Below are 11,641 nucleotides of genomic sequence, written 5' to 3'. Positions count from 1 at the left end.
CCTTTATTACAGCTTGCTTCCAGAAGGTTGTGATGGAGAGTGTTAAATCGGCAGCCATACAAGCCCCCCCATAGGCTCCCAGCTGTCATGGAAACCAAGCGGTGACCCCTAATGATGTTAGGGGCGTGGCGATTGGCAGCAATATTACCTCTCCCTTCTGAAGCCGTTGCTTACATGCAGCGTCGGACTGGCCCACCGGATTACCGGAGAAACATCCGGTGTGCCCCGGGTCGCCACACTTATTATATTTAGAAGGGCATAGGACTAAGACCGCCTATGCCTAATTTAACAATGATCTGGCGCTGACGGACACCGTTTCCGCCAGCGCCCAATCTCGGCCGGGACACTTGATAACAGGCCCGGCACAGCCGGGCCGCTCACTTCCACTGCGAGTCCGCATTCTGATGCCGGCCGTGGCGACTCACACAACGACGTCATTTGTGCGAGCCACCGCGGCCGGCATCAGAGCGCGAACTCGCAGAGGAATTGTGCGGTGCCTGACTGGGAAGGAGCAGCGCTGCGCGACATGCCACGCCTGAAACCTGGGATGGACATCAGCAGCCACTTGAGGAGGTGAGGGGACGGGTGGCCCTGTAAAGGCAGCTCTGAGGGAGCAGCTCTGATTTCAGTTATGGGGGGAGAAGGGCCCCTGTAAGTTCATGTCTGGGGAGAGAGGGGCCCCTGTAAGTTCATGTCTGGGGGGAGAGGGGCCCTTTAATGGCAGCTCTGGGGGCCCTTTAATGGCAGCTGTGAGGGTCCCTATAATGGCAACTGGGGGGGAGGGCTGTAATGGTTACTATGGGGGGAGAGGGGCCCCTGTAGTGGCAACTCCTGGAGGAGAGCGAGTGACCTGTGGGAGGAAGGGAGCCCTGTGAGTTTAACCCCTTAAAGAGAACCTGTCATGCAAAATAACCACTCTAATCTAAATAGATTTTCATAAACTACCATTAGAGAGCATTGCCTCTATCCCTTCATTGTCCCTCTACATGCCTGTAAACCTAAGCAATAAGGTCCTAAAGCTGTATGCAAATGACCTGTGAAATGTCCAATGAGTAATTAGCATATTCAAGCTGTCCAGCTTATTCATGAGTGGGAGGCACAGGCGCACCCCCAGTGCTTGACTGACAGCCTGTATAATGATGTGATGGCTGCTCCATGTGCTTGCTGGTGGCCACACCCCCTGCAGCCTGTGTGTGTATGTAGGAGAGATACAACAGCTCCAGGATGCAGCCATGTTATAGCAGAACATGTCAGGTACTTGTGTAGCTGGTGTCTGTATCACACATATGTATTAGGAGGATGCAGCATGTCAGCAGATGCACTAACTATGCTTTACTATACATTACACACAGACATGAGCAGGGGGAGGAGAGGGGAGGGGGAACAGGGGTGACATCACTGCCTCTGACCATGTGACCAGCCTCATTTACATAATAAAGAATAGATGATTTTACAATAATTAATGTATGAAATAACTAGATAAAGGCTGGGATGGGATCCTTGTGAGCTGCTCCAACAGGTAGTAGTGACAGGACTAGTGACACAGACCTGATGACAGGTGTCCTTTAACGACCAAGCCCTTTTTTGTTTTTTCATTTCCATTTTTCACTCCCCACCATCAAAAATCTGTAACTTTTTTTTATTTTTCCACAAAAAGAGCTGTGTGAGGGCTTGTTTTCTGTGTAACAAATTGCACTTCATAGTGATGATATGTAATATTCCCTGCCATGTACTCGGAAGCGTGAAAATAATTCTAAAAGCAGTGAAAATGGTGAAGAAACACATTTGCGCCATTTTCTTGTGGGCTTGGATTTTACGGATTTCACTGTGCGCCCCAAATGACAGGTCTACTTTATTCTTTGGGTCGGTGCGATCACAGGGATAACACATTTGTATAAATTTTATAATGTTTTCATATGTTTACAAAAATTAAAACCTCCTGTACAAAAAAAATGTTTTTTATTTTGCCATCTTCTGGCGCCAATAACTTTTTCATACTTCAGTGCTTCAGAGCTGTGGCTGGCGTCATTATTTGCAACTTTCCGTGACGTTTTCAATGCTACCATTTTTAGGACTACGACCTTTTGATCACTTTTTATTGAATTTTTAATATTTTTCAAAATAGCAAAAAAAAAAAGTGCCATTTTTCTACTTCAGGCGATATTTTCTGTTACGGGGTTAAACGCAGTGAAAAACCGTTATTATATTTTAATAGATCAGACTTGGCGATACCTAATGTGTTTATGCTTTTTACAGGCGGTCCCCTACTTAAGGACACCCGACTTACAGACGACTCATAGTTACAGACGGACCCATCTGCCCCCTGTGACCTCTGGTGACCTCTCTGGATGTTACTATAGTCCCAGACTGCAATAATCAGCTGTAAAGTGTCTGTATTGAAGCTTTATTGATAATCCTTGGTCCAATTACAAAAAAAATTTTTGATTGTCAAAAAATTGTCTGGATCTACAATTATAAAATATACAGTTTCAACTTACATACAAATTCAACTTAAGAACAAACCTATGGACCCTATCTTGTACGTAACCTGGGGACTGCCTGTATTTATATTTATATGACTTCTAGGGAAAGGGGGGTGATTAGAATTTTTAGGGTTTTTTACTATAATTTGTTTTTACCCTTTTTTTTTTTTAGTATTTTTTGGACCCCCTATGGTACTTTAACCCTAGGTTGTCTGATAGATCCTACCATATACTTCCATAATACAGTATGGCGGTATATAGGGATTTTTCTCCTTATTCATCACAATGTATGAATCGCACATTGTAATGAAAGGGTTAAAAAGAGACAGCCTCGGGGCTGTCATGGCAACCGATTGCTGCTCTCTGATGATGTCATGGGGAGTGTTGATTTTCACCAAGATGGCGGCGCCCATGCCCCGCCATCTTTTTTGCTGTGGTCGGTGCTAGCACCGCTTGCGGGTGCTCCTAGTAAGTGTTTGCTGCAATATGCAGCCCATGATCCCTCTCCATGCACCTGCAGCAAACGTTAAAGGGTTAATGGCATGTTTCATTTTAGTTTTAGAGGGGAGGGTGTGTTCAGGGCGATGAGCTGTGTTGATGCTACTAAGGCCCCTTCCACACTGGCGTTGCATTTCACATCAGGGTGCATGTGAAGCAAAATAGCATGTGAAGAACAATATATATGTGTGTGAAGAACAAATTGCAGATGTTTAAATACATCTGCAATGTCTTCTTCACACATATATATTGTTCTTCACATGCTATTTTGGGCGCTCCGTTCCGCGCGTATCTCCCGACAAGTAAGCAGATGTGCCGAACATCTGTAATCTATTCTGCACTGTGTTCTGCACTGTGTTTTTCTCTTAAATGATCCTGTGGTCACTGTTTTTATTCTATTCTTCACTGTTCTTCATTGTGTTTTTTTAATTAAATGCTCGTTCGCGAGCAGGGGAAATACTGTTATTCTGGTCACCTAGCAACCCTTACGTTTAAAACGCATTGCACTCGCATTGCACTTGCAATGATTGCGAGTGCAATGCGTTCTTGATGCATCTCCATAGACTTGAATGGGGCGGGAAAAACGCGCGTGACACGCAAAAGTAGAGCATGCTGCGATTTTGACGCGCGTGAAAAAGAACGCAAGCACGCGTGTCAAAAACAACGCTAATGAAGAAAGAGCCATTGAATACAATGGGACAGAGTGCAATGCAAGTTCATGAAAAACGCCAGTGTGGAAGGGGCTTAATGCATACAGATACGTTTTTTTGGAAAAGCAAATATAGCAGGTTTTACCATTTGGGTGGGCCCCATATATCATTTTCTTTGGTGGGCCCCAGATACTCCAGTCCGACCCTGCTTACATGAAATGGTCGGCTTTGACCCCCGCACCTAATAGATTAACTGTCACAGTTATTGCCAACAATGATCGTTGCAGTTAGCGGCAGGTGTCTGCTGTATAATACAGCAGACACCTGCCCTGTATGGAGGGAGCTGAGGGGAGGAGCACCCATAGTCTGTCACATCTGAGCTTTACACAACTTCTGGAGGCAGTTATCTTTATGCACACCTTTAATACTTATTGTCCACTTCTGATAATAGTATTAGGTGATATCACCTTACGTATATAATGTGGTGCGCACATCATTGTATGTGGCCATTTACATATAGGATATGATCTTTATGGAGCATCACGTATATAGGACATTGCGGGTCCTCAGCATCACATATACAGGATATAGCGGGTCCTTAGCATCACATATATAGGACGTTGCGGGTCCGTAGCATCACATATATAGGACATTGCGGGTCCTTAGCATCACATATATAGGACGTTGCGGGTCCTTAGCATCACATATATAGGACGTTGCGGGTCCGTAGCATCACATATATAGGATATAGCGGGTCCTCAGCATCACATATATAGGACGTTGCGGGTCCGTAGCATCACATATATAGGACATTGCGGGTCCTCAGCATCACATATATAGGACATTGCGGGTCCTCAGCATCACATATATAGGACGTTGCGGGTCCGTAGCATCACATATATAGGACATTGCGGGTCCTCAGCATCACATATATAGGACGTTGCGGGTCCTCAGCATCACATATATAGGATATAGCGGGTCCTCAGCATCACATATATAGGACATTGCGGGTCCTCAGCATCACATATATAGGACATAGCGGGTCCTCAGCATCACATATATAGGACGTTGCGGGTCCGTAGCATCACATATATAGGACGTTGCGGGTCCTTAGCATCACATATATAGGACGTTGCGGGTCCGTAGCATCACATATATAGGACATTGCGGGTCCTCAGCATCACATATATAGGACATTGCGGGTCCTCAGCATCACATATATAGGACGTTGCGGGTCCTCAGCATCACATATATAGGACATAGCGGGTCCTCAGCATCACATATATAGGACGTTGCGGGTCCGTAGCATCACATATATAGGACGTTGCGGGTCCTTAGCATCACATATATAGGACGTTGCGGGTCCGTAGCATCACATATATAGGACATTGCGGGTCCTCAGCATCACATATATAGGACATTGCGGGTCCTCAGCATCACATATATAGGACGTTGCGGGTCCTCAGCATCACATATATAGGACATAGCGGGTCCTCAGCATCACATATATAGGACGTTGCGGGTCCGTAGCATCACATATATAGGACGTTGCGGGTCCTCAGCATCACATATATAGGATATAGCGGGTCCTCAGCATCACATATATAGGACATTGCGGGTCCTCAGCATCACATATATAGGACATTGCGGGTCCTCAGCATCACATATATAGGACATTGCGGGTCCTCAGCATCACATATATAGGACGTTGCGGGTCCTCAGCATCACATATATAGGACATTGCGGGTCCTCAGCATCACATATATAGGACATAGCGGGTCCTCAGCATCACATATATAGGACATAGCGGGTCCTCAGCATCACATATATAGGACGTTGCGGGTCCGTAGCATCACATATATAGGACGTTGCGGGTCCGTAGCATCACATATATAGGACGTTGCGGGTCCTTAGCATCACATATATAGGACGTTGCGGGTCCGTAGCATCACATATATAGGACATAGCGGGTCCTCAGCATCACATATATAGGACGTTGCGGGTCCGTAGCATCACATATATAGGACGTTGCGGGTCCGTAGCATCACATATATAGGACGTTGCGGGTCCTTAGCATCACATATATAGGACATTGCGGGTCCGTAGCATCACATATATAGGACATTGCGGGTCCTCAGCATCACATATATAGGACGTTGCGGGTCCGTAGCATCACATATATAGGACATTGCGGGTCCTTAGCATCACATATATAGGACATTGCGGGTCCTCAGCATCACATATACAGGATATAGCGGGTCCTTAGCATCACATATATAGGACGTTGCGGGTCCGTAGCATCACATATATAGGATATAGCGGGTCCTCAGCATCACATATATAGGACATTGCGGGTCCTCGGCATCACATATATAGGACATTGCGGGTCCTCAGCATCACATATATAGGACATTGCGGGTCCTCAGCATCACATATATAGGACATTGCGGGTCCTCAGCATCACATATATAGGACATTGCGGGTCCTTAGCATCACATATATAGGACATTGCGGGTCCTTAGCATCACATATATAGGACGTTGCGGGTCCTCAGCATCACATATATAGGACGTTGCGGGTCCGTAGCATCACATATATAGGACGTTGCGGGTCCGTAGCATCACATATATAGGACATTGCGGGTCCTCAGCATCACATATATAGGACGTTGCGGGTCCGTAGCATCACATATATAGGACGTTGCGGGTCCTCAGCATCACATATATAGGACATTGCGGGTCCTCAGCATCACATATATAGGACATTGCGGGTCCTTAGCATCACATATATAGGACACATCTGCGGGTCCTTAGCATCACATATATAGGACATTGCGGGTCCTTAGCATCACATATATAGGACATTGCGGGTCCTCAGCATCACATATATAGGATATAGCGGGTCCTCAGCATCACATATATAGGACATTGCGGGTCCTTAGCATCACATATATAGGACACATCTGCGGGTCCTCAGCATCACATATATAGGACGTTGCGGGTCCTCAGCATCACATATATAGGACGTTGCGGGTCCTCAGCATCACATATCTAGGACATAGCGGGTCCTCAGCATCACATATATAGGACGTTGCGGGTCCTTAGCATCACATATATAGGACGTTGCGGGTCCTCAGCATCACATATATAGGACGTTGCGGGTCCTCAGCATCACATATATAGGACGTTGCGGGTCCGTAGCATCACATATATAGGACATAGCGGGTCCGTAGCATCACATATATAGGACATTGCGGGTCCTCAGGATCACATATATAGGACATTGCGGGTCCTTAGCACCACATATATAGGACATTGCGGGTCCTCAGGATCACATATATAGGACATTGCGGGTCCTTAGCATCACATATATAGGACATTGCGGGTCCTCAGCATCACATATATAGGACATTGCGGGTCCTTAGCATCACATATATAGGACACATCTGCGGGTCCTTAGCATCACATATATAGGACATTGTGGGTCCTTAGCATCACATATATAGGACATTGCGGGTCCTCAGCATCACATATATAGGATATAGCGGGTCCTCAGCATCACATATATAGGACATTGCGGGTCCTTAGCATCACATATATAGGACACATCTGCGGGTCCTTAGCATCACATATATAGGACATTGTGGGTCCTTAGCATCACATATATAGGACATTGCGGGTCCTTAGCATCACATATATAGGACATTGCGGGTCCTTAGCATCACATATATAGGACATATCTGCGGGTCCTCAGCATCACATATATAGGACATATCTGCGGGTCCTCAGCATCACATATATAGGACATTGCGGGTCCTTAGCATCACATATATAGGACATATCTGCGGGTCCTCAGCATCACATATATAGGACATAGCGGGTCCTAAGCATCACATATATAGGACATAGCGGGTCCTCAGCATCACATATATAGGACATTGCGGGTCCTCAGCATCACATATATAGGACATTGCGGGTCCTCAGCATCACATATATAGGACATTGTGGGTCCTCAGCATCACATATATAGGACATTGTGGGTCCTCAGCATCACATATATAGGACATAGCGGGTCCTCAGCATCACATATATAGGACGTTGTGGGTCCTCAGCATCACATATATAGGACATTGCGGGTCCTCAGCATCACATATATAGGACATTGCGGGTCCTCAGCATCACATATATAGGACATTGTGGGTCCTCAGCATCACATATATAGGACATAGCGGGTCCTCAGCATCACATATATAGGACATTGTGGGTCCTCAGCATCACATATATAGGACATTGTGGGTCCTCAGCATCACATATATAGGACGTTGCGGGTCCTCAGCATCACATATATAGGACATTGCGGGTCCTTAGCATCACATATATAGGACATTGCGGGTCCTTAGCATCACATATATAGGACATTGCGGGTCCTTAGCATCACATATATAGGACATTGTGGGTCCTTAGCATCACATATATAGGACATTGCGGGTCCTCAGCATCACATATATAGGACATTGCGGGTCCTCAGCATCACATATATAGGACACATCTGCGGGTCCTTAGCATCACATATATAGGACATTGTGGGTCCTTAGCATCACATATATAGGACATTGCGGGTCCTTAGCATCACATATATAGGACATTGCGGGTCCTTAGCATCACATATATAGGACATTGTGGGTCCTTAGCATCACATATATAGGACATTGCGGGTCCTCAGCATCACATATATAGGACATTGCGGGTCCTCAGCATCACATATATAGGACATTGCGGGTCCTCAGCATCACATATATAGGATATAGCGGGTCCTTAGCATCACATATATAGGACATTGCGGGTCCTTAGCATCACATATATAGGACGTTGCGGGTCCTTAGCATCACATATATAGGACATTGCGGCCCCTCCGCTGTCTGTATCTGTGGGTTTGTGTACATTGGATGTTATTCACACTGTCCAGGTTTCTTGCAGGTTTTTATCCAGTGTTAATTGAATATTTTTGATGCCGTTTGGTGTCCGGATGTAATAAAATGTCGGATTCTTCCTGATTATTTATAGAAATTACTGAGCGATTATTTATGGAGGTCGTGGCCTACAGACTGCACCCGGATATGACCCGTCCGGGGTTACTGGGCCCCTGCAGGACCCGTCTGAGGTCCCCAAGTGTCCAAACACCAGAGTCACATCCAACCCCAAATATTCCAGACATTCCCAATATTTCCATAAATACAAAACACGGAAACCAAAAACCGTCCAGTCAGAGATGATTATTATCTCCTGTATCTGCACAGAACCAATCACAGAAGGAGAAGAAACTGCAGCGTGTGACCTGCGCCCTAACACTCCCCCCGCACTACAACCCCCAATGTACAATGTGTGCTCCTGGAGCATGCTGGGAGGTGTAGTCCCTCCATATAGTGTGTGTGCTCCTGGAGCATGCTGGGAGTTGTAGTCCCTCCATATAGTGTGTGTGCTCCTGGAGCATGCTGGGAGTTATAGTCCCTCCATATAGTGTGTGTGCTCCTGGAGCATGCTGGGAGTTATAGTCCCTCCATATAGTGTGTGTGCTCCTGGAGCATGCTGGGAGTTGTAGTCCCTCCATATAGTGTGTGTGCTCCTGGAGCATGCTGGGAGTTGTAGTCCCTCCATATAGTGTGTGTGCTCCTGGAGCATGCTGGGAGTTGTAGTCCCTCCATATAGTGTGTGTGCTCCTGGAACATGCTGGGAGTTGTAGTCCCTCCATATAGTGTGTGTGCTCCTGGAGCATGCTGGGAGTTGTAGTCCCTCCTTATAGTGTGTGTGTGTGTGCTCCTGGAGCATGCTGGGAGTTGTAGTCCCTCCATATAGTATGTGTGTGTGTGCTCCTGGAGCATGCTGGGAGTTGTAGTCCCTCCATATAGTGTGTGTGCTCCTGGAGCATGCTGGGAGTTGTAGTCCCTCCTCTGGTCACTTACCTCTTCTCTCCTCAGTGCAGGACACTCTCTACCTCACACACTTCCTCCTGCTCATCATCCACTAGTCATGTGACCCGGGGAGTGTGATGTCACTGAGGGGCGGAGCCTCCTGCTCACTATCCACTAGTCATGTGACCCGGGGAGTGTGATGTCACTGAGGGGCGGAGCTCCCGGGAGGACAGGAAGCAGCAGTGTGTATAGAGGAGAAGGGGAGGACAGAGACTTACATGTATCTACACCTATACTGTATACAGAGACATATATATATACACCCCACACCTATACTGTATACAGAGACATATATATACAGCTACATACATAGTCATATATACACCCCACACCTATACTGTATACAGAGACATATATATACAGCTACATACATAGTCATATATACATCCCACACCTATACTGTATACAGAGACCTATACATACAGCTACATACATAGTCATATATACACCCCACACCTATACTGTATACAGAGACATATATATATACACCCCACACCTATACTGTATACAGAGACATATATATACACCCCACACCTATACTGTATACAGAGACATATATATACACCCCACACCTATACTGTATACAGAGACCTATATATACACCCCACACCTATACTGTATACAGAGACCTATATATACACCCCACACCTATACTGTATACAGAGACATATATATATACACCCCACACCTATACTGTATAGAGACATATATATACAGCTACATACATAGTCATATATACATCCCACACCTATACTGTATACAGAGACCTATATATACACCCCACACCTATACTGTATACAGAGACATATATATATACACCCCACACCTATACTGTATAGAGACATATATATACAGCTACATACATAGTCATATATACACCCCACACCTATACTGTATACAGAGACATATATATACACCCCACACCTATACTGTATACAGAGACATATATACAGCTACATACATAGTCATATATACATCCCACACCTATACTGTATGCAGAGACCTATATATACACCCCACACCTATACTGTATACAGAGACATATATATATACACCCCACACCTATACTGTATAGAGACATATATATACAGCTACATACATAGTCATATATACACCCCACACCTATACTGTATACAGAGACATATATATACAGCTATATACATAGTCATATATACACCCCACACCTATACTGTATACAGAGACATATATACAGCTACATACATAGTCATATATACACCCCACACCTATACTGTATACAGAGACATATATACAGCTACATACATAGTCATATATACACCCCACACCTATACTGTATACAGAGACGTATATATACAGCTACATACATAGTCATATATACACCCCACACCTATACTGTATACAGAGACATATATACAGCTACATACATAGTCATATATACACCCCACACCTATACTGTATACAGAGACATATATACAGCTACATACATAGTCATATATACACCCCACACCTATACTGTATACAGACATATATATATATATATAGCTACATACATAGTCATATATACATCCCACACCTATACTGTATATAGAGACATATATATACAGCTACATCCATAGTCATATATACACCCCACACCTATACTGTATACAGAGACACATATATATACAGTTACATACATAGTCATATATACACCCCACACCTATACTGTATACAGAGACATATATATACAGCTACATACATAGTCATATATACACCCCACACCTATACTGTATACAGAGACATATATATACACCCCACACCTATACTGTATACAGAGACATATATATACAGCTACATACATAGTCATATATACATTCCACACCTATACTGTATACAGAGACATATATATACAGCTACATACATAGTCATATATACACCCCACACCTGTACTGTATACAGAGACATATATACAGCTACATACATAGTCATATATACACCCCACACCTATACTGTATACAGAGACATATCTACAGCTACATACATAGTCATATATACACCCCACACCTATACTGTATACAGACATA

The sequence above is a fragment of the Engystomops pustulosus genome, chromosome 2 (assembly GCF_040894005.1).
Source record: "Engystomops pustulosus chromosome 2, aEngPut4.maternal, whole genome shotgun sequence".
NCBI classification, from domain to species: Eukaryota; Metazoa; Chordata; class Amphibia; order Anura; family Leptodactylidae; genus Engystomops; species Engystomops pustulosus.
Note: the sequence above shows the minus strand (reverse complement) of the source record.